We start from the raw sequence: 23,565 nt of genomic DNA, 5'->3' as shown, positions 1-23,565 counted from the left end.
ATAGTGCAGCTAAACACGTGGCTGAACAGCTGGTGTAGAAGGGAGGGTTTCAGATATCTGGACCATTGGGATCTCTTCAGGGACAGGTGGGACCTGTACAAGAAGGACAAGTTGCATCTAAACTGGAGAGGCACAAATATCCTGGCTGTAAGGTTTGCTAGCGTCACTCGGGAGGGATTAAACTGGTGTGGCAGGCGGGTGGGAACCAGAGCAGTAGGACAGCAAGTGAAATAAATGAGGGGGAACGAGTAAATAAGGCCAGTAAGACCGAGAGGAAGAGCAGGCAGGGAGATGTCGCGGAGCACAGCGGGACTGGTGGTCTGAAGTGCATTTGTTTCAATGTGAAAAGTATAACAGGGAAGGCAGATGAACTTAAAGCTTGGATTAGTACTTGGAACTATGATGTTGTTGCTATTACAGAGACTTGGTTGAGGGAAGGACAGGATTGGCTGCTAAATGTTCTGGGATTTAGAAGCTTCAGGTGGGATAGAGGGGGATGTACAAGGGGTGGGGGAGTTACCTTACTGGTTAAGGAGAATATCACAGCTATACTGTGGGAGGACACCTCGGAGGGGTCATGCAGCGAGGCAATATGGGTGGAGCTCAGGAATAGGAAGGGTGCAGTCACGATGTTGGGGGTTTACTACAGGCCTCCCAATAGCCAGCGGGAGGTAGAGGAGCAGATATGTAGATAGATTTTGGAAAGATGTAAAGGTAACAGGGTTGTGGTGGTGGGTGATTTTAACTTCCCCTATATTGACTGGGGCTCACTTAGTGCTTGGGGCTTGGATGGGGCAGAATTTGTAAGGAGCATCCAGGAGGGCTTCTTGAAACAATATGCAGATAGTCCAACTCGGGATGGGGCCGTACTGGACCTGGTATTGGGGAATGATCCCGGCCAGATGTTCAAAGTTTCAGTAGGGGAGCATTTCGGGAACAGTGACCATAATTCCATAAGTTTTAAGGTACTTGTGGATAAGGATAAGAGTAGTCCTTGGGTGAAGGTGCTAAATTGGGGGAAGGCTAATTATAACAATATTAGGCAGGAACTGAAGAATTTAGATTGGGGGCGGCTGTTTGAGGGTAAATCAACATCTGACATGCGGGAGTCTTTCAAACGGCAGTTAATTAGAATCCAGGACTAGCATGTTCCTGTGAGGAAAAGGGATAAGTTTGGCAAGTTTCGGGAACCTTGGATAACACGGGATATTGTGAGCCTAGTCAAAAGAAAAAGGAAGCATTCGTAAGGGCTGGAAGGCTGGGAACAGACGAAGCCCTTGAGGAATGTAAAGACAGTAGGAAGGAACTTAAGCAAGGAATCAGGAGGGCTAAGAGGGGTCATGAAAAGTCATTGGCAAACAGGATTAAGGAAAATCCCAAGGCTTTTTATATATATATAAAGAGCAAGAGGGTAACCAGGGAAAGGGTTGGCCCACTCAAGGACAGAGGGGGGAATCTATGTGTGGAGCCAGAGGAAATGGGTGAGGTGCTAAATGAGTACTTTGCATCAGTATTCGCCAAAGAGAAGGACTTGGTGGATGATGAGCCTAGGGAACGGAGTGTAGATAGTCTCGGTCATGTCGTTATCAAAAAGGAGGAGGTGTTGGGTGTCTTGCAAAGCTTTAAAGTAGATAAGTCCCCAGGGCCTGATGGGATCTACCCCAGAATACTGAGGGATGCAAGGGAAGAAATTGCTGGGGCCTTGACAGAAAACTTTGTATCCTCATTGGCTACAGGTGAAGTCCCAGAGGACTGGAGAATAGCTAATGTTGTTCCTTTGTTTAAGAAGGGTGGCAAGGATAATCCAGGAAATTATAGACCGGTGAGCCTTACGTCAGTGGTGGGGAAACTATTAGAGAGGATTCTTCGGGACAGGATTTACACCCATTTGGAAACAAACAAACTTATTAGAAAGAGGCAGCATGGTTTTGTGAAGGGGAGGTCATGTCTCTAACTTGATTGAGTTTTTTGAGGAAGTGATGAAGATGATTGATGAAGGAAGGGCAGTGGATGTTGTCGATATGGACTTCAGTAAAGCCTTTGACAAGGTCCCTCATGGCAGACAGGCACAAAAGGTGAAGTCACACGGGATCAGAGGTGAGCTGGCAAGATGGATACAGAACTGGCTCGGTCATAGAAGACAGAGGGTAGCAGTGGAAGGGTGCTTTTCTGAATGGAGGGATGTGACGAGTGGTGTTCCGCAGGGATCAGTGCTGGGACCTTTGCTATTTGTAGTATACATAAATGATTTGGAGGAAAATGTAGCTGGTCTGATTAGTAAGCTTGCGGACGACACAAAGGTTGGTGGAGTTGCGGATAGTGATGAGGATTGTCAGAGGATACAGCAGGATATAGATCGTTGGAGACTTGGGCGGAGAAATGGCAGATGGAGTTTAATCCGGACAAATGTGAGGTAATGCATTTTGGAAGGTCGAATGCCGGTGGGAAGTATACAGTAAATGGCAGAACCCTTCGGAGTATTGACAGGCTGAGAGATCTGGGCGTACAGGTCCACAGGTCACTGAAAGTGGCAACGCAGGTGGATAAGGTAGTCAAGAAGGCATATGGCATGCTTGCCTTCATCGGTCGGGGCATAGAGTATAAAAATTGGCAAGTCATGCTGCAGCGATACAGAACTTTAGTTCGGCCACACTTAGAATATTGCGTGCAATTCTGGTCGCCACACTACCAGAAGGACGTGGAGGCTTGGTAGAGGGTGCAGAAGAGGTTTACCAGGATGTTGCCTGGTCTGGATGGCATTAGCTATGAGGAGAGTTTGGATAAACTCGGATTGTTTTCACTGGAACGACGGAGGTGGAGGGGCGACATGATCGAGGTTTACAAAGTTATGAGCGGCATGGACAGAGTGGATAGTCAGAAGCTTTTTCCCAGGGTGGAAGAGACAGTTACTCGGGGACATAGGTTTAAGGTGCGAAGGGCAAAGTTTAGAGGGGATGTGCGAGGCAAGTTCTTTACACAGAGGGTGATGAGTGCCTGGAACTTGCTGCCGGGGGAGGTGGTGGAAGCAGGTACGATAGCGACATTTAAGAGGCATCTTGACAAATGCATGAATAGGATGGGAATAGAGGGATACGGTCCCCGGAAGTGCAGAAGGTTTTAGTTTAGGCAGGCATCAAGATCGGCGCAGGCTTGGAGGGCTGAATGGCCTGTTCCTGTGCTGTACTGTTCTTTGTTCTTCTTTGTTCTTTGTTCTTGGAAATCATCTCCATTAGAGAAGACAGCATTTTAGATTAAACTCCAATTGTTTCCAAACTTTTAGCATCTTTTGTATCGGAGGTTTCTAATCCAAGGATTTTTTTTTGATACAACCAAGATGATTTCAAATTCCAATTCATGGCAATAAATATTTCAAATTCAAAACTGCCAATGTTATATGAGTGAGAGGATAGTTAGCCTTAATAGTGTAAACTTAATTCAGACTTATTAACTTATCATACTTATTAACTACACACAGAACAGAATAGCACGTGCTTTTTTAAAGAAAAAGTAAACTTTGTAATTTTTCTTGTTCTTTCTTCAGGCGCCTTTTCAAATGACTAATAAAACCAAAAAATAAATAAAAAGTTATTTAACATTCTTACAACAAAAGATTTAACACCAGCTTCTTACACAAACTTTAAACAGACAGAAACTTTCCCATATCTCCTTTGCTTATCCTTCTCTCCCTTAAAACAATATCCAATTTCTGACATTTTCTATTTAAAAACAGTCAATAAGACATGGATTTAAGGTGGCCATTAAAATATACACATGTAAAAATAGAACAAGTAACAGACTCATGCTTTCAACATTAAAGCCAGACAACAAAGAGTTAATGACTGTTAGCTCCACAGCACATAACTTCCAAGATTCATGCAGACTTGAACAAAGACACAGTAGCTTGTTTTTACTCACTTGAAATTTCACTAAAAACAGAGTCTTTTTATGTTGCTCTGCCATAAACTTAGTCATGCAGCCCTCCGGACCCCAGTCAAAGTCCATGACGTTCTCCACCTTTTCTCTTCCATTTAATTTTTTCCTGCTTTGTTTATGTCACCCTGCGTGGTTCTCCGACCAGCGCAGCTTCGCTCCACTCTTTAGCTAGCTACTTAACATCGCCCTGCGCAGTCTTAGTTTCTTGACCAGTGCAGCTTTGCGTCTAAACTGTATGTGGTCTGACCTCTCTGCACGGCTTCAGCTTCACTATCCCGCCAGCGTGGTTCCACCTCCTATCCTGAGTCCTCCTTTGGATTCTTTGGGTACTCGACCAGAACTTCACTCGGGTCGGCTTACTGCCCTAACTATGGGTGGTAAGTAAACTCACCTGCTTGCAGCTCTGCTCCGATGTTCTGGTGTGAGAAACCTGCCGACTACACCAAATTGTTGTGGGACAATTCAATCACCACACGAAGAGACTCAGGAACAGGTTTGATCATTTATTCAAGTGTACGCAGGGAGAGAATATCTCGGGCAGTCTGAGCTAGCACTCTAATTTTACACTCAAAGTTGCAAGCTTATATACATTCTTTTTCACGTAGCCTTATGATTACACAGTTTTATTCTTATCAGTGCTAAGCAGATGTCTCTGGTCTTAGTCTTGTTTCACATTAACCAGGCATTGTTGTGTGACCTTCCACAACTTGCTGTTTGTGCAGCCTAGACCGCGTCCCGGTTTCCAGCACTCGCTCTCTAACCTTGCCCTTTGCCCTTGCAGCTTGTTTGTCTTTTTCTCATCCTGACTTGAGTACATTCTGCTGAATTGCTTTTCTAATTCACATGTTATTTCTTGTTGACGCCTTCAGCACTAATACATTTGGTTTGGGGGCTGTTGGCAAGGCGGGGGTGTAAAATTGAGTGGCAGGCGGGGGTGGGGCATTCCCGCCTCCCCTCCTGCTCCCATTGCAAATTTACATGGGGCGATGGTGGCGAGAAACAGCCCACCCACCCCAGGCCAATCATGGCCCTTAAGTGGCCAATTAACTAGCACTTAAGGGTTTCCGCCCTGCCACCGTGGGTATTTTAAGCTTGGCTGGCAGGCGGCTGAGGCCTCAAAAAGCCTGCCTGCTGAAATCAGACAGCCTTCTTGCCCTCCTGATCAGCCCATGGAGGGCTGCCCCAAAGCCCCATCTACCCACAATGCACAAAACTCCCCCTTGTCCCTGTAACCGCACCCCCCTTGCCTTGCTGGGGCCTGACCAATGGTCCCCGGCGAGGCCCTAACAACGTAACTTTGTTCCGGGGCTGTCCTTCACCTTGCTTGCAATGGCTGGGTGTAGTCCCAGCAGTGGTCATCGCTCCCGGTGGCACTGCTGGTATTAAGAGCTGCCAGCCCGCTGATTGGCTGACAGTTCTATTAGGCGGGATGTCCTGCCTCAAGGAGGTGGCAGTCCTGCCCAAGATCAATTAAAGACCTTGGGAGTGTAAAATCCGTTCTGCCTTCCCATCCCTGGCAGAGGTGGGCTTGCCACTGACTTTTCGGCCAGTGGACAGGGCCTCCCCGCCCAGCGAAAAATTCAGGCCCTAATTTTGCTCACTTTATCACACTGACCTGTGGAAACTAGCACTACAGAGTTTGGAACAGTCCTGCGAATAGGGTCAGTAACCCTCCAGAACTGTCCTGGATGCTCCAGCATTTAAAGATTAATCTCTTGGATGGAACACCTAAGAAACAAACCATAGGGGCTGTTCTTCCATTTTCTTTGAAAGCTCATCTGATCAGATAATGAGGTAATTGGCCTGGGAAAGCAGGGGATTGCAGGGATGGACAGATTGGGCATTCAATGACAAGAGTGTGGGGGTGGGGCCATTGGAAAGTGGACCTCATGCAATGATACTTCCAGGAATCTGTCCAATCAGATTTGGCAGCCCTACCTCTGAACCCCACTTGGCAAGCACTGGTACAACTATTAGCTTTGAAAGTGCTGATGTTGGAATTGGTAGGACCAGGATAGAAAAAGCTGGGAATATATAGGTAAATCAGCATTGGTACAGTGAATTAGGCAAGCTGAAATTTTATGAAGAAACCTTTTCTTCAGAACATATTGTGATGAAAGTTTCTCCCCAAAATGTTTGTCAGTCTTTCTCCAACCAGCATCCCCCCCCTCCCCACCGACCCCCCCACACACAGATTCTGAAAGAGCTGTTATACCTTTCCTATGCATTTCCAATCCATATTTTCAGAAATATTGTCTCCATTCAGATTGAGAGGGGTAAGTGTGTGGCGTGATGGAGGGAGTTCATCGAATCTCTCAGCACGGTAGGAGGTCATGTATTCCATCATGCCTGCCCTGTACCAGCTTTACAATACAGCTATCCAATTAGTCCTCCTTTCTTATAGCCCCATGAATGTTTTCTTTACAGGTATATATCATAATCCCTTGTCATGAACAGATGAGAACCAACTGTAAATTTTGTTTTTTTGCACTTGGGTGTTATTGTCACCTGCCATGTCAAAATTTTACTTCTGTGTTCCATTTATTAAAATGGAGGAGGGAGATCAGGTGGGACAGCTACTTGAAGGGATCCAGTCACAAGACCCAGAAGCCACCCTTTCCAGCCTGCCTGGATTTGAAACAGAAGTCATTGAGGGAACAGCTCGTTCAAACCACAGCTGCCTTCAAGCTGCATTTGACTTCTCTCTGAAGCCCTTCTGCAAGAAGCAGAGGAAAAGAAGACAGTCTACAAAGCAAGAAAATCAAAAGGAAGACAGTCTGCAAAACAGTAAGAAAATCAAAAGGAAGACAGTCTGCAAACAGCAAGAAAATTAAAAAGACACAGTCTACAAAACAGCAAGAAAATCAAAAGGAAGACAGTCTGCAAACAGCAAGAAAATTAAAAAGACACAGTCTACAACACAGCAAGAAAATCAAAAGGAAGACAGTCTGCAAAACAGCAAGAAAACCTGCTTTCTGCTGGTGAACAAAGGATCGGATGCAACAGCACATGTAGAGCTTCGTGGGGACATAGATGCATTTAAGGGGGAGCTCGATTGGTTCATAAGGGAGAAAGGAATGAAAGTTATTCTGATCGGGTGAGATGAAGAGGGGAGGGAGGAGTCTCATATGGAGGATAAATACCAGCATGGACCAGCTGGGCCGAATGGCCTGTTTCTGTACTGTAAACTCTTGTGTAATTCCTCTGTAACTCCTTTGGAATAAATGTTGCCTGCTCTTCCTGTGGATGTTGGTTGGCATGATGTTTTCCAGGATGTGCATTCTTTCAGTAATTTGAGATTTAGCTCCCTGTAAAGAGGATGCTTTGTGAAGTCCCATTGTGAACCTGCACCACACTAATTCCCAGTTCAATGGAGGTGCTGGGAGATGAGTTGCCAGGCCCGAGATCTGGCCTCATGGATTATTGGAGTGGTCGTCTGCGCAAGACTAAATAGCAATCCCAGCACAGCCGGAGTCTGGACAGGGCAAGGCATAACTTGTGGCAGGGTTCAGATCTGAGGTTGGGGGGCATGCGGGTAGAGCCAGGTTAACTTGTTCAGTTAACTGTCAACTTCGACCACCCCACCACTCCCAGAGGTGAAAAAGGACTTACCTTTAAGTCTCAATATGTGTTTCTATGACAATCCCCATGTGCTACAGTCTGCCTCCAGGTGTGTCCTTTACCTCCACATGCTGTTTTATAATGGCTGGATGACACCATAATTCATTAGGGCAAAAAAATATTGCTCTTATGTGCACATTGAAACCTTCTCGTGGATCCCTAGGGTTCTGCAGCCTGCCGGTTGAGATCCCCTACGATAGGGAATTCAGGAGAACATCTTCACCCAAAGAGTGTTGAGAATGTGGAACTCACTACCACAAGGAGTAATTGTTACAATTTAGCATGGATGCATTTAAGGGGCAGCTAGATAAAAACATGAGGGAGAAAGAAATAGAAGAATATGTAGTTAGGGGTTAGATAAATTAAAATGGACGGAAGCTCAAGTGGAGCATAAATACCAACATGGGGTTCTAGGGCCGAATGGCCTCTTTCTGTGCTATACATTCTATATAATTCAAGTACATTCTTTCTAACAGTCTTACTGATAAAGAAAGAAAAAAGAGACAATTGTATTTATGTAACACTTTTCACGACCACCGGACGTCTCAAAGCACTTTACAGCCAATGTGGTACTTTTTGAAGTGCAGTCACTGTTGTAATGTAGGAAACACAGCAGCCAATTTGCACAAAGCAAGCTCCCACAAACTGCAATGTAATAATGACCAGATAATCTGTTTTTGAGATGTTGGTGAAGGGATAAATATTGGCTAGAACACTGGGAAGACCGTCCCTGCTCTTCGAAATAGTGCCATGGGATTTTTATATTCACCTGAGAGGGCAGAGGGGGCCTTGGATTGACTGTCATCTGAAAGATGGGTAAGGTAAAAGGTTTTATATCTGTATGAAGGCATAATGTGTTTCTTCTGGCTTTCTGATTGCTTTGTGCTCGGAATGTAGTTTCATATATTATACGTGTCGATAGCAAGCCATCAGATCCCAGAATCTTCACCATGAAAGGCTTTGGAGTTAGCCCATCACTATCTTTGAGAAATGCCAAGGGAGGTATACTACTTGGATAGATATTTAAGCATCTTAATGATGACTTATGTTGTTTCTTGCTCTTAAAATTGTTAACATTTTAGTTAAATGCAGTTTAAGTATTCTCATTTTCATGAAGATATCTATCACTGGAACTATATTACACTGGTGGCATTTTATTTATATTCATGCCATTCCCACATAGTTAGGAGCTAAGTTGATTCATGTACCATTAATAAAATGTTAAACGTATCATTTTAATGACATTTCTTTGATCTGAATTTAATTACATCCCATTTATATCAAATTACTTTTTTTCTGAATTTATCTTCATTCTTTTAAGTTCCCTTGCTCTGGCAATGAAGTATGTCATTGTACTGTATGCAGACTAAGATGCTAATTGATATCCCACAAAACTGCTGATGCTGGCCGGGGAATATACTACTTTGTAACAATGGGCTATTGATGCCACATAGGAGATAACTTCAGGATTGCTGATTTACAGCGACCAAGTCAATCAAATGAATTCCATCTCATTCTCAATTGTTCTGTCAAAACTGTACACAGCAAGATGGTATGCAAGATGCATAGCTGAAGGTAGCTATTTGGTACCTAGCAGTACGTGAGAGGAGAAAGAGGATTTAGCTTGTTCGGCTTTAGTCCAGGTCTCTGATAGCGGTGAGGTCTGGGTTTTGGTAACAGTGCAGGATAGTCCTGGGTTTTGGTAACAGTGGAGGATGGTTCTAGGTTTTGGTAACAGTAGGGGATGGTCCTGGGCTTTGGTAACAGTGGAAAATGGTCCTGGGTTTTGGTTACAGTGGGTGATGAACCTTGGTTTTGGTCGCAGTGGAAGATAGTCCTGGGTTTTAGTTACAGGAGCGGATGGTCCTGGGTTTTGGTAATAGTGGGAGAAGGACCTCGGTTTTGTTTAGAGCGGGGGCTGATCCTGGGTTTTGGTTACAATGGGAGATGGACCTGGGTTTGGTCACAGTGGAAGATGGTCCTGGGTTTGGTCATAGTGGAAGATGGTCCTGGGTTTTGGCTACAGTGGGTGATGAACCTTGGTTTTGGTCGCAGTGGAGTTTAGTTTAGTTTAGTTTAGAGATACAGCACTGAAACAGGCCCTTCGGCCCACCGAGTCTGTGCTGACCATCAACCACCCATTTATACTAATCCTACACTAATCGCATATTCCTACCACACCCCCACATGTCCCTATATTTCCCTACCACCTACCTATACTAGGGGCAATTTATAATGGCCAATTTACCTACCAACCTGCAAGTCTTTTTGTTTGTGGGAGGAAACTGGAGCACCCGGAGAAAACCCACGCAGACACAGGGAGAACTTGCAAACTCCACACAGGCAGCACCCAGAATTGAACCCGGGTCGCTGGAGCTGTGAGGCTGCGGTGCTAACCACTGCGCCACTGTGCCGCAGATGGTCCTGGGTTTTTGTTACAGGAGCGGATGGTCCTGGGTTTTGGGTGCAGTGGGGGATGGTCCTGGGTTTTGGTGACAGTGGGGGATGGTCCTGAGTTTTGGTTCAGTGGGGGATGGTCCTTTGTTTTGGTTGCAGTGGGGGATGGTTCTGGGTTTTGTTTACAATGGGTGATGGTCTTGGGTTTTGGTTACAATGGGTGATGGTCCTGAGTTTTGGTTCAGTGGGGGATGGTCCTTTGTTTTGGTTGCAGGGGGGGATGGTCCTGGGTTTTTGTAACAGTGGGGGATAGTCCTGGTTTTGTTTACAATGGGTGATGTCCTGAGTTTTGTTTACAATGGGTGATGGTCCTGGGTTTTGGTTACAGTGGGAGATGGTCCTGGGTTTTTGTAACAAAGCGGGATGGTCCTGGGTTTTTGTAACAGTGGGGGATGGACCAGGGCTTTGGTTCAGTGGAAGATGGTCCTGGGTTTTGGTCACAGTGGAAGATAGTCCTGGGATTTGGTAACAGTGGGAGATGGTCCTGGGTTTTAGTCGCAGTGGGGGATGGTTCTGGGTTTTGGTAACAGTGGGAGATGGTCTAGGGTTTTTGTATCAGTGGGGATGGTTCTTGGTTTTGGTAACAGTGGCGGATGGTCTTTTGTTATATTTGGTGGATGTTATATTTTTGTTATATGGTGGATGGTCCGGGTTTTGGTAACATTGGGAGAAGGACCTGGGTTTTGATTAGAGCGGGGGCTGATCCTGGGTTTTGGTTACAATGGGAGATAGACCTGACTTTTAGTCACAATGGAAGATGGTCCTGGGTTTTGGTCACAGTGGAAGATGGTCCTGAGTTTTGGTTACAGTGGGAGATGGTCCTGGGTTTTGGTTACAGTGGGGAATTGTCCTGTGTTTTGGTTACAATGGAGGATGGTCCTGTGTTTTGGTTACAGTGGGAGATAGTCTTGGGGTTTGGTAGCAGTGGGGTATGGTACTGGGTTTTGATTACAGTGGGAGATGGTCCTGGGTTTTGGTGTCCATGGGGGATAGTCCTGGGTTTTGGTAACAGTGGGGGATGGTTCTGGGTTTTGGTTACAGTGGTGGATGGTCCTGGGTTTTGGTTATAATGGGGAATGGTCCTGGGTTTTAGTTACAATGGAGGATGGTCCTTTATTATATTTGCAATGGTGGATGGTCCGGGACTTGGTAATATTGGGAGGAGGACCTGGGTTTTGATTAGAGCGGGGGCTGATCCTGGGTTTTGGTTACAATGGGAGATGGACCTGAGTTTTAGTCACAATGGAAGATGGTCCTGGGTTTTGGTCACAGTGGAAGATGGTCCTGAGTTTTGGTTGCAGTGGGAGATGGTCCTGGGTTTTGGTAACAGTGGAAGATGGTCCTGAGTTTTGGTTACAATGGGAGATGGACCTGAGTGTTAGTCACAATGGAAGATGGTCCTGGGTTTTGGTCACAGTGGAAGATGGTCCTGAGTTTTGGTTACAATGGGAGATGGACCTGAGTGTTAGTCACAATGGAAGATGGTCCTGGGTTTTGGTCACAGTGGAAGATGGTCCTGAGTTTTGGTTGCAGTGGGAGATGGTCCTGGGTTTTGGTTACAATGGGGAATTGTCCTGGGTTTTGATAGCAGTGGGGGAATTGTCCTGGGTTTTGGTTACAATGGAGGATGGTCCTGTGTTTTGGTTACAGTGGGGGATAGTCCTGGGGTTTGGTAGCAGTGGGGTATGGTACTGGGTTTTGATTACAGTGGGAGATGGCCCTGCGTTTTGGTAACAGTGGGGGATGGTTCTGGGTTTTGGTTACAGTAGGGGATGGTCTTGGGTTTTGGTTCAGTGGTGGATGGTCCTGCCTTTTGGTAACAGTAGGGGATGGTCCTGGGCTTTGTAACCGTGGGGGATGGTCCTGGGTTTTAGTTGCAGTGGGGGATGATTCTGGGTTTTGGTAACAATGGGAGATGGTCCTGGGTTTTGGTTCAGTGGTGGATGGTCCTAGGTTTTGGTTACAGTGGGAGATGGTCCTGGGTTTTGGTTCAGTGGGGGCTGGTCCTGACTTTTGGTAACAGTAGGGGATGGTCCTGAGCTTTGTAACCGTGGGGGATGGTCCTGGGTTTTAGTCGCAGTGGGGGATGATTCTGGGTTTTGGTAACAGTGGAAGATGGTCCTGGGTTTTGGTTACAATGGGAGATAGTCATGGGTTTTGGTTACAGTGGTGGATGGTCTTGGGCTTTGGTTACAATGGGGGATAGTCATGGGTTTTGGTTACAGTGGTGGATGGTTCTGGGTTTTGGTAACAGTGGGGGATGGTTCTGGGTTTTGGTAACAGTGGGAGATGGTCCTGGGTTTTGGTAACCATGGGGGATGGTCTTGCGTTTTGGTAACAGTGGGGGATGGTCCTGGGTTTTAGTTACAGTGGGGAATGGTCCTGAGTTTTGGTTCAGTGGGGGATGGTCCTTTGTTTTGGTTGCAGTGGGGAATGGTCCTGGGTTTTGGTAACAGTGGTGAATGGTCCTGGGCTTTGGTAACAGTGGGGGATGGTCCTGGGCTTTGGTTACAATGGGGGATAGTCATAGGTTTTGATTACAGTGGTGGATGGTCCTGGGTTGTGGTTTCAGTGGTGTATGGTCCTGGGGTTTGGTTACAATGGGGGATAGTCATAGGTTTTGATTACAGTGGTGGATGGTCCTAGGCTTTGGTAACAGTGGTGAATGGTCCTGGGCTTTGGTAACAGTGGTGAATGGTCCTGGGCTTTGGTAACAGTGGGGGATGGTCCTGGGCTTTGGTTACAATGGGGGATAGTCATAGGTTTTGATTACAGTGGTGGATGGTCCTGGGTTTTGGTTACAGTGGTGTATGGTCCTGGGTTTTAGTTGCAATGGGGGATTGTCCTGGGTTTTGGTTACAGTGGTGAATGGTCCTGGGGTTTGGTAACAGTGGGGGATGGTCCTGGGCTTTGGTAACAGTGGGGGATGGTCCTGGGTTTTGGGTACAATGGGGGATAGTCATGGGTTTTGATTACAGAGGTGGATGGTCCTGGGTTTTGGTTACAGTGGTGTATGGTCCTGGGGTTTGGTTACAATGGGGGATGGCCCTGGCTTTTGGTAACAGTGGCAGATGGTCCTGTGTTTTGGTTTTAGTGATTGATGTTCTTGGGTTTTGGTAACAGTGGAGCATGGTCCTGGGTTTTAGTTGCAATGGGGGATTGTCCTGGGTTTTGGTTACAGTGGGGGATGGTGCAGGGGTATGGTAACAGTGGGGGATGTTCCTGGGGTTTTAAGCGATGTGGGGATGGCCCTGTGAGTTGTTAAAGTTTTCCAGTACTCTAGTGTAGATGATAGAGTTAGGCAACCTTTGATCTGGCATCACTGTAGAAGTCAGGCCAATCTTTGGTAGAACTGGGGTTCATGTGAGAGGTTTGAAAGAAGAAAGACTCTTTCTATACAGTGTCTTTCACACCTTCAGGACATCCCCAAGTGCTTTACAGCCAATGTTGCGCTGTTTGAAGTGTCGTCACTGGTGTAATGTAGGAAATGCAGCCACCAATTTATGGACAGCAAGCTCCCACAAGCCGCAATATGATCATGATGATAATCTGTTTTTTTCCAGTGATGTTAGTTCAGGGTTAAATATTAGCCAAGACTCTGGGGAGAATGCCCCTGCTCTTCTTCATAATAGTGTCGTAGGATATTTTCCATTTAGTTGAAAGGATAGATGTGCCTGGGTTTAATGTCTTAGCTGAAAGACGCCATCTCCGACAGTGTAGCACTCCCTCAGTACTGCACTGGAATGTCAGCATAGATTTTGTGCTCAAGTCACTGGACAGGTCTGACTTTCTCCTCTCCCCTCTCCTGCTATTCTCGAAGCTCCCGCAATCCCAACCACCACTTCCCCCTGTCCACTGTCCCGTAACACTGAGAAGCAAAGTGATTTGGTTAAAGATACAACTTGTTGAAGTCAGTTTTAAAATCTTACTCTGTCAAGCAAAGGCTAAAGTTCAGGTACAAATGCTAAAAAGTTTCTGCAACATTCTTGTGTGCACTATTTTTATACCGGAATGTAGTGTGACCGCATGATACATTCATATGTGAACTTCACTGATTGAAATTCTATTAAAAAATTACAGAACACATCCCTCGTGTCAGATATACATTCTGTATTTTTAAATGTTTATTTTAGAATATATGCTTTTATTTTGAATGCTCTAGATATAGATCACAATATTAATATTGGCTTGAAGAGCTGAATAGCCTGCTCCTGCTCCTAGTTCGTATGTATGTACCATTACTGATAGTAGCTTTTTATTCCAGATTTATTTAATTAACTGAATTCAAATTCCCCAGCTGCCGTTGTGGGAGTTTAAACTTGTAGTTCCAGATCATTAGTCCGGGCCTCTAGATTACCAGCCCAGTAAAACAACCACTCTGCTATTGTTCCCGACTGGAGCTCATCAAAAATATTACTGCCTGTTCTCTGGTTTGCACCAAGTTCCATTTACCCAAAACCCCTGCTCTCTGACCTACAATGGCTCCCGTTCCGGCAATGCCTTAAATTTAAAATTGACATCCTCATTTTCAAATCTCTCCATGGTGTCACCCATCCCTATCTCTAACCTCATCCAGCCCTATAAACCTCTGAGAGTTCTGCTCCCCTCCAATTCTGGCGTACCCTGATATTAATCACTCCACCATTGGTGGCCATGCCTTCAGCTGTCTAGGCCCTATGCTCTGGAATTCCTGCCTAAATTTCTCCACCTCTCTCTCCCCCTCTCTCTCTCTCTCTCTCTCTCCTTCTTTAAGACCTCCATAAAACCTAGCTGATTGACTAAGCCTTTGGTCACCGGTCCTAATATCTCTTTATGTGGCTCAGTATCAGATTTTGTCTGATAACACTGCTGTGAAGTTCCTCGGGATGTTTTGCTATGTTAAAGGTGCTATATCAATGCAGCAAGCATTGAAACATACAAAATTCCTATAGGGTGTGATAGGGTGGAAGTAGATAGGATGTTTCCCCTGGCTGATGAGTCTAGATCAGGGTTGTCCAACATACAGCTCATGGGCCAGGATCCAGCCCGCCAATGATTTGCATCCAGCCCGCGAGTGTAAACTGTACCCAGGCCATTCCTCAACCTCATCAGGGGTCTGTGACTGGAGATGAGAAATTTCCCATTGTCTTCTTCTAGCAGACTGGCATTTAAAACAAAATTGCGCTGAGTTTCACAGCTGACAGATCCTGACATCGGGAACAGCAGTTTCTGAACTTCAGACAGATTCAGGGATTTTTAAAAGACCGCCGGAAAACCCCGAATCTGTCCAAAGTTCAGAAACTGCTGTTCCCGATGTTAGGATCTGTCAGCTGTGAAACCGACATGAGATTTTTAAAAAACTGTCTGTTGAGCGTTCCTGCTCTCTGCAACTGTCAGAGAGCGAGAGAAAGAGGGGGACAGAGGGGGGTGGGCACAGAGCGAGAGGGAAAGGGGAACAGAGAGAGAGGGGGACAGTGAAAAGGGCAGAGAGAGAAAGAGGGCCTGGAGAGAGGGGGCCAAGAGAGAGAAAGGGGAACAGAGAGAGAGGGGGACAGAGAAGAAGGCACAGAGAGAGAGGTGGGCAGAGAGAGAGAAGAGAGAGAGAGAGAAAGGGGACAGAGAGAGAGGGGAGCAGAGAGGGAGAGAGAGTGATCAAGATCACTCCTGACAGAATGACATCTATCCAGAATACTCCGCATCACGACAAGAAGTGTGCGGACAAACATTGACTATTTGTGCAAGCAAAAAAATGTCAAGTAACCCACTAAATCAGTGTCCAACATAGTGACCAGAAAGTAAGTCAATAAATTAATCTTCTCATTTAAAGCTTCTTCGCAAAAATGCACCTTTGTTGTTGTTTTGATTAATGGTAAGATAAACTTTAATGCCTTTATCTTTCTGAAATTGTCTCATCGGCCCCTCCATGTAAGACAAAAATTGTAATGTGGACCCCCACACGAAAAGGTTGGACAACCCTCGTCTAGAACCAGAGGACATAGTCTCGGAATAAGGAGGAAGCCATTTAAGACTGAGATGAGAAGGAATTTATTCACTCAGAGGGTGGTGACTCTTTGGAATTCTTTACCCCAGAGGACTATGGAAGCTCCATCATTGAGCATGTTCAAGACAGAAATCGATAGATATCTAGATACTAATGACATCAAGGGATATGGGGATAGCGTGGGAAAGTGGCGTTGAGTTAGATGATCAGCCATGATCTAATTGAATGGCAGAGCAGGCTCGATGTGCTGAATGGCCTACTCCTGCTCCTATGTTCCTATGTTCCATAGCAGGGAATCAGAGACAGCACAGTCAATGGCCATTGTTTGCAATTATCAGCTATTGTAAGAACAACAGTGGGAAGAACAGTTGGTATCATTTCAAAGTCCTAATGTCCTTTAGGGAAGAAAATCTGCCATCCTTACCTGGTCTGGCCTACATGTCACTTGACACCCACAGCAATGTGGCTGACTCTTAACTGCCCTCTGAAATGGCCTAGCAAATCACTCAGTTCTCAAAGACAATTAGGGATTGGCAACAAATGCTGGCCTTGCACTGCCCACATCCCATGAAACGAATGAAAAAAAGTCTATGATGTATCTGTTTCTAGACTGTTATGACCAGGTGAGAAAGGTGTTTAGGGGGTCTGTTACTGTCTTCACCTGGTCTTATTATAACACGGTTTTATTTTTAAACACGCTGTGTTTTGAGCTCCCCTTTTTTTGAATCCTTGTTCACAGATTTCCAACACACCAGGTTTTCTCAGGTTTCAAGGAGAAATGTGAAATTTATTAAAACTTAGACTTAAACTCTAATACAGTTGATGCCTATGGATATACGATGCACCCATGCTTGCTTGCACATGTGATATACACAGGCAGATAGGGACAGAAAAGAGAAGAAAGGATAAAGTGGAACATGTTTCTGTGCTTCGAGATCACAGTATAGTCGTTTTGTACATAATTCCTGCATTTCGTTGGGGCCCAGTATTCTGCTTAAACCTTGTTCATGGAGGAGACTTTTCTCTTTTTGAGGTTCACGTGTTTTCACAAGATTCAGTTCTGTGGGAAGGAGATGGGAGCAGGCAGACAGGAGGGTGTTTTGCTTCAGTTACAAAAGTACACAGCGTTCTGAGTTCAAATTCTGTTGGAAGTTCAAATTCCAACAGCCAGATAGTCATATGACTAAAACTGGTCTGACCGCTTCTTCTGTGCTTGTGGATTCTGCTATCTTAACAGTCAACCTGGAATGCTAGCTCCCCACACCTTCAACGCCTGGTAATCAAAAGTCCATTGTTGGTTGAATGAGTCAGGGCATGGCCCTTTGTCCCTTGTTCCAACACTGTTACCATACAAATGTCTTCCCAGTCAGGGGCTTGCAATTTTAAGTTTTAATGTTCATGTGGCGAAATAATGTGTGCCTCAGCCTTTGCAGATGGCGGGGGGGGGGGGGGGGGAGGGTGGAGCTTGCCTGACAAGACACTATTGCTATGGTAATATACAGGACTAATGTGCCAATTAAGAATATAATTATTCAATGTGTGGTTGTGAAAATGAAGTTTTTCCATTACATACGAGGTTGCCTTGGAATCCTAATTGTGAGGGATATGCTATTTAGTTAAGGAACTTAAGGTGGACGAGATGTTAGAATCATAGAATGATACAGCGTATAAGGAGGCCATTCAGCCCATTCTTCTTGTACTAGCTCTTTGGTAGAGCAATCCAGTTAATCCCACTCCCCTGTGTTCTTTCCCCATAGCCTCATAAAAAGGTTAATTCATGATTTAGCTGCGACAAGGCAATGTAACAGTTTTCTTTTCTGTATCACATTGATGGAGAAAGTGGCAAAGTGATGATGAGATTAGCTTCAAACCAATATTCGAGGGTTCCATTCATTCCTCTCTCATTGTCATAGAATAGAATCATAGAATGGTTACAGCACAGAAAGAGGCCATTTGGCCCACTGTGTCCATGCTGTTTCTCTTCAAGAGCAACTCAGCTAGTCCCACTCCTCGCTTTTTCCCCATAGACCCTGCAAATTTTTCTCTTCAGCTGCTTATCTGATTCCGTTTTGAAAGCCATAATTGAATCTGCCTCCACCACACTCTCAGGCAGTGCATTTCAGATCCTTGCTGAGTGAAAAGGTTTTTCCTCATGTCACCATTTGTACTTTAGCCAATCACCAAAAATCAGTGTCTTCCGGTTCACGACCCTTCCAATGGAAACAGTTTCTTTGTATCCACTCTGTCCAGATCCCTCACGATTCTGAACACCTCTATCAAATCTCTTCTCAACTTTCTCTTCTCCGGGGAGAACACCCCTACTTCTCTAATCTATCCACTGCAGTCTATGACTGCATTCGCTCATCCTTAGAATCATTTTTGTAAATCTTTTCTGCACTCTCTCTAAAACCCTCACATCCTTCCCAAAGTGCGGCACCCACAATTAGACACAAAACTCCAGTTGAGGCTAAACCAATGTCTTATAAAGGTTTGTCATAACTTCCTTGCTTTTGTACTTTATATCTCTATTTATAAAGCCCAGGATCCTATATGCTTTTTAACCACTTTCTCAACCTGCCCTTCCTCATTTCTTTTCTTCCCTCTCTTTCCTGAACACCTTGCATCCAGAAATATTTCGTACCCAGTCCTGCTGGGTACTTTTGAGCCAGGTCTCCATTATTGCATGATATCATATTCCCATGTGGTTATCCATGCTTGCAGCTCACCAACCTTATTTATCAAGCTTTGCGTCTTTATATTCATGCACTGTAACCTAATTGAGACCTTATTTCATTCCCTCTTACTCTGACTCCATCTAATACCTTACCCTTTCTTACCCTGGTGCTAGCTGGCTCTCCTAGTTCTTTGTCCACAATTTTTCTCCTTTCTAATGCTACATCCTGGTTCTTAACCTCCTGCCAGGTTAGTTTAAACCTTCTCCAACAGCACAAGCAATCAGAAGATTGGACAGAATATAAAAAACAGCAAAGAATGACTAAAAGATTGATGAGCAAAGTAATATTAGAGTACAAGAGAAAGCTAGCCACAAATATAAAGACAGATAGTAATGGTTTCTAAAGATATTTAAAAAAGAGTTAACAACGTGAGCGTTGGTCCTAAAAAAAAGTGAGTCTAGGGAATTAATAATGCATAATAAGGGAATAGCAGATGAATAGAACAGATATTTTGCATCAGTCTTCACTACTGAGGATACAAGTAACATCCCAGAATTAGCTGTAAGTCAGGAAATGGAAAGGAGGGAGGAACTCAAGAAAATTACAATCACCAGGGAAGTGGTACTGAACAAATTGTTGGAACTGCGGGCTGACAAGTCCTGGGGTCCTGATGGAGTTCACCCTAGGGTGTTAAAAGAAGTGGCTAATGAGATAGTTGATGCGTTAGTTTTAATTTTCCAGAATTCCCCAGATTCGGGGAAGGTTCCATTTGATTGGAAAATAATGATGTAACTCCTTTATTCAAAAAGGGAGGGAGACAGAAAGTAGGAAACTACAAGCCAGTTAGCTTAACATCTGTCGAAGGGAAAATGTTAGAAGTTATTATTAAAGACATTATAGCAGGGCATTTAGAAAAATTGAAGGTAATCAGGCAGAGTCAACATGGTTTTGTGAAAGGGCAATCATGTTTAACCAATTTATTGGAGTTCTTTGAGGAGTTACATGTGCTGTGGATGAAGGGGAATCGGTGGATGTATTGTACTCAGATTCCCTGAAGGCATTTGATAAGGTGCCACATCAAAGATTATTGCAGAAAATAAAAGCTCATAGTGTAGGGGGTAACATATTGACATGGATAGAAGATTGGCTCGCTAACAGGAAACAGAGTAGGCATAAATGGGTCATTTTCTGGTTGGCAAGATGTAATGAGTGGTGTGCCACAGGGATCTGTGCTGGGACCTCAACTTTTTACAATTTATATAAATGACTTAGATGAAGTGACCGAAGGTATGGTCGCTAAATTTGCTGATGACACAAAGATAGTTAGGAAAGTAACTTGTGAAGGGGACATAAGGAGGTTACAAAGGGATATGGATAGGTTAAGTGAGTGGGAAAAGTCCTGGCAAATGGAGTCTAATGTGAGAAAATGTGAAATTGTCCACTTTGGTGGGAAGAATAAAAAAGCATATTATCTAAATGGTGAAAGATTACAGAGCTCTGAAATGCAGAGGAATCTGAGTGTCCGAATGCATGAATCGCAAAAGGTTACTATGCAGGTACAGCACATAATTAGGAAAGCTAAAGGGCGGCACAGTGGCGCAGTGGTTAGCACCGCAGCCTCACAGCTCCAGGGACCCGGGTTCAATTCTGGGTACTGCCTGTGTGGAATTTGCAAGTTCTCCCTGTATCTGCGTGGGTTTTCTCCGGGTGCTCCGGTTTCCTCCCACATGCCAAAAGACTTGCAGGGTGATCGGTTAATTGGCCATTATAAATTGCCCCTAGTATAGGTAGGTGGTAGGGAAGTATAGGGACAGGTGGGGATGTGGTAGGAATATGGAGTTAGTGTAGGATTAGTATAAATGGGTGGTTGATGGTCGGCACAGACTTGGTGGGCCGAAGGGCCTGTTTCAGCGCTGTATCTCTGAACTAAACTAAATTAAACTAATAGAATGTTATCGTTTACCGCGAGGGGACTTGAATACAAAAGTAGGGAAGTTATGCTTCAGCTATACAGGGCATTGATGAGACCACATCTGCAGTACTGTGTACAGTACTGGTCTCCTTATTTAAGGAAGGATGTCAATGCACTGGAGGTAGTACAGAGAAGGTTTACTAGACTAATACCTGGAATGGGTGAGCTGTCTTATGAGGAAATATTGAACAGGCTAGGCTTGTATCCACTGGAATTTAAAAGAGTAAGAGGTGACTTGATTGAAACATATAAGATCCTGAGGGTTCTTGACAGCGTGGATGTGGAAAGGATGTTTCCCCTTGTGGGAGAATCTAGAACTAGGGATCACTGTTTAAAAACAATGGGTCACCCATTTAAGACAGAGATGAGGAGAAATGTTTTCTCTCAGTGGGTGGTGAATCTTTGGAATTCTCTTCCTCAAAAGGAAGCAGAGTCTTTAAATATTTTTAAGGCAGAGGTAGATAGATTCTTGATAAGCAAGGGGGTGGAAGGTTATCGGGGGTAGGTGGAAATGTGGAGTAATCTGTTCAACCATGAACTTATTGAACGGCGGAGCAGGCTTGAAGGGCCAAGTGGTCTACTCCTGCTCCTAATTCGTATGTTCGTATGTATGTTCGTATGATAGGCTGATGACAGCCTTCCCACACAGAGATCAAATAAGGGCCTCTTCCCGCATCCACTGGTATCTTACCAGTGCCAAGGAGGGTCTCCGCCACGTGGGGTGGATGCCTTGGAAAATGAGGCACTCTCCCTATGGGCTTGTTGGGGGGGGGGGGTCCCTCCTTCGTGGGCAATTTGCGGCCAATAGAGGCCCCCCAGTGGGAACAAATAAACCCCCGATGAACCCCCTTCCCCTGGACCGAATGCCCACACCCCACAACCCCTCACCAGGGACTTCTGGACTGGGCCCGGCAACCCCGCTTCACCTACCTCTTGTCCGGGGTTGCAGTGCTGGGCTTGGGGCTGAGGTCTCTGCAGTACTGGCAGTGGTCACTGCTCCTGGTGGCGCTGCTGATACTGTTGAGCTGCCAGCCCTGTGACTGGCCTGCAGCCTGAAACTTTGACCGCAAAAGACTGGAGGATCGCTCCAGGGGTCAGATAAAATGCAGAGGCAGGCTTCCCCCGAGTTTTCAGGAGCCTCACCTCCTGCACCAGATGCTGGCCATTATGTCACATGACCAAAAGCTTGGTGAGGTGGGTTTTAAGGAGTGTCTTAAAGGAGAAAAGCGAGGTAGAGCAGCGGAGAGGTTTAGGGAGGGAATTCCAGAGCTTGGGGCCTAGGCAACTGAAGGTGCAGCCACCGATTGGGGAGAGATTAAAATCGGGGATGCACAAAAGGCCAGAATTAGAGGAGCTCGGATATCTCAGAATGTTGTGGGGCTGGAGAAGGTTACAGAGATAGGGAGGGGCAAGGCCATGGAGGGATTTGAAAACAAGGATGAGGATATTAAAATCAAGACATTGCTTGACCGGGAGCCAATGTAGGTCAGTGAGCACAGGGGTGATAGGTGAACGGGACTTGATGCAAGTTAAGATGGGTTGGTTGGGCTTTGGATGACCTGAAGTTTACAGAGAGTAGAATGAGAGAGACCAGTCTGAAGTGCATAGGAATATTCAAGTCTACAGGTAACAAAGGCATGAATAAGGGTTTCAGAAACAGATGAGCTGAGACAGGGGTGAAGTCGGCTGATGTTACGGAGGTGGAAATAGGTGGACTTAGTGATGGCACAAATATAAGGTCGGAAGCTCAACTTGGGGTCAAATGTGACACTAAGGTTGTGAACAGACTGGCTTAATCTCAGACTGTTGACAGGGAAAAGGATGGAGTTGTTAGCTAGGGAATGGAGTTTGGAGCAGGGACTGAAAACAACGGCTTCAGTCTTCCCAATATTTAATTGCAGGAAATCTCTGCTCATCCAGTACTAGATGTCGGATTGGCACTCTGATAGCTAAGCAATCAGAGTCACTGAAAGATTATCTGGCCATTATTACATTAATATTTGTGGGAACTTGCTGTGCGCAATTGGCTGCCATGTTTACTATATTACAACAGCGACCACATTTCAAAAGTACTTTAATGGCTATAAGAAACTTCGGGATGTTCTGAAATTGTGAAAGGTGCCATATAGATGAAAATCTTCCTTTTCTTTAAAGAAAGTTTTACAACCAGGTAAGAAAGGGGTCTAGGGGTTCCCGCTCAGCCTTTGCCTGGTTTGACTGTAACAGGGTTTAATTTTTAAAACACTGTTTTTAGCTCCCTGACAGTGAATCCTTGTTAACTGCTCTTCAATTGTAAGCCAAAGGAATCAACCAAACAGGTTTTCTTAGATTTAAACAAGAAAGGTGTACGTTTATTAACCTTAAAACTAACTCGGTTAAAACTACTACAAATATGTGACGTGACCATGTTAGCATGCACACGTGGTAAACACTCACGCAAATAGAACAGAAAAGGAGCAAGAATAAAGGGGAAAAGATTGAAGCAATAGTTGAAGGTCATTTACTGCCCTTTGAGTTCGATGTAGAGTCTTTGATTGCAGTTAAATCTTGCCGTTTCGTTGGGGCCCACGCTTTCAAACTTGTTTCGATGGAGGTGTCTTCTCTCTTGAGGCTTAAGTGACTTCAGTGGATCTGGAAATTCTTGTGTCAGAGAGAGAGAGCTAGGGAGAGAGACTTTCCTTCTCTTTTGTCTCCAAAGCAGTCTTTGTGAACACAGTTCAAACACCCTGGGCCAGCAAGTTAGTCATGTGACTGTTTTTTTTTAACAAACTCTCCTGCATTTTTGTGGATTCCTTTCATCTTAGCAGACATCCGCAGTGGGGGCGGGGAGTGGCGGGGGAGAGGGAATGGAATGCTGGCTTGTTCCACCTTCAATGTCTGGTGATCAAAATCCATTTGGGTTAACTGGATCAGGGAGCAGTTCCATT

This window comes from Heterodontus francisci, chromosome 3 (genome assembly GCF_036365525.1).
Source record: "Heterodontus francisci isolate sHetFra1 chromosome 3, sHetFra1.hap1, whole genome shotgun sequence".
In the NCBI taxonomy this organism is placed as follows: domain Eukaryota; kingdom Metazoa; phylum Chordata; class Chondrichthyes; order Heterodontiformes; family Heterodontidae; genus Heterodontus; species Heterodontus francisci.
Note: the sequence above shows the minus strand (reverse complement) of the source record.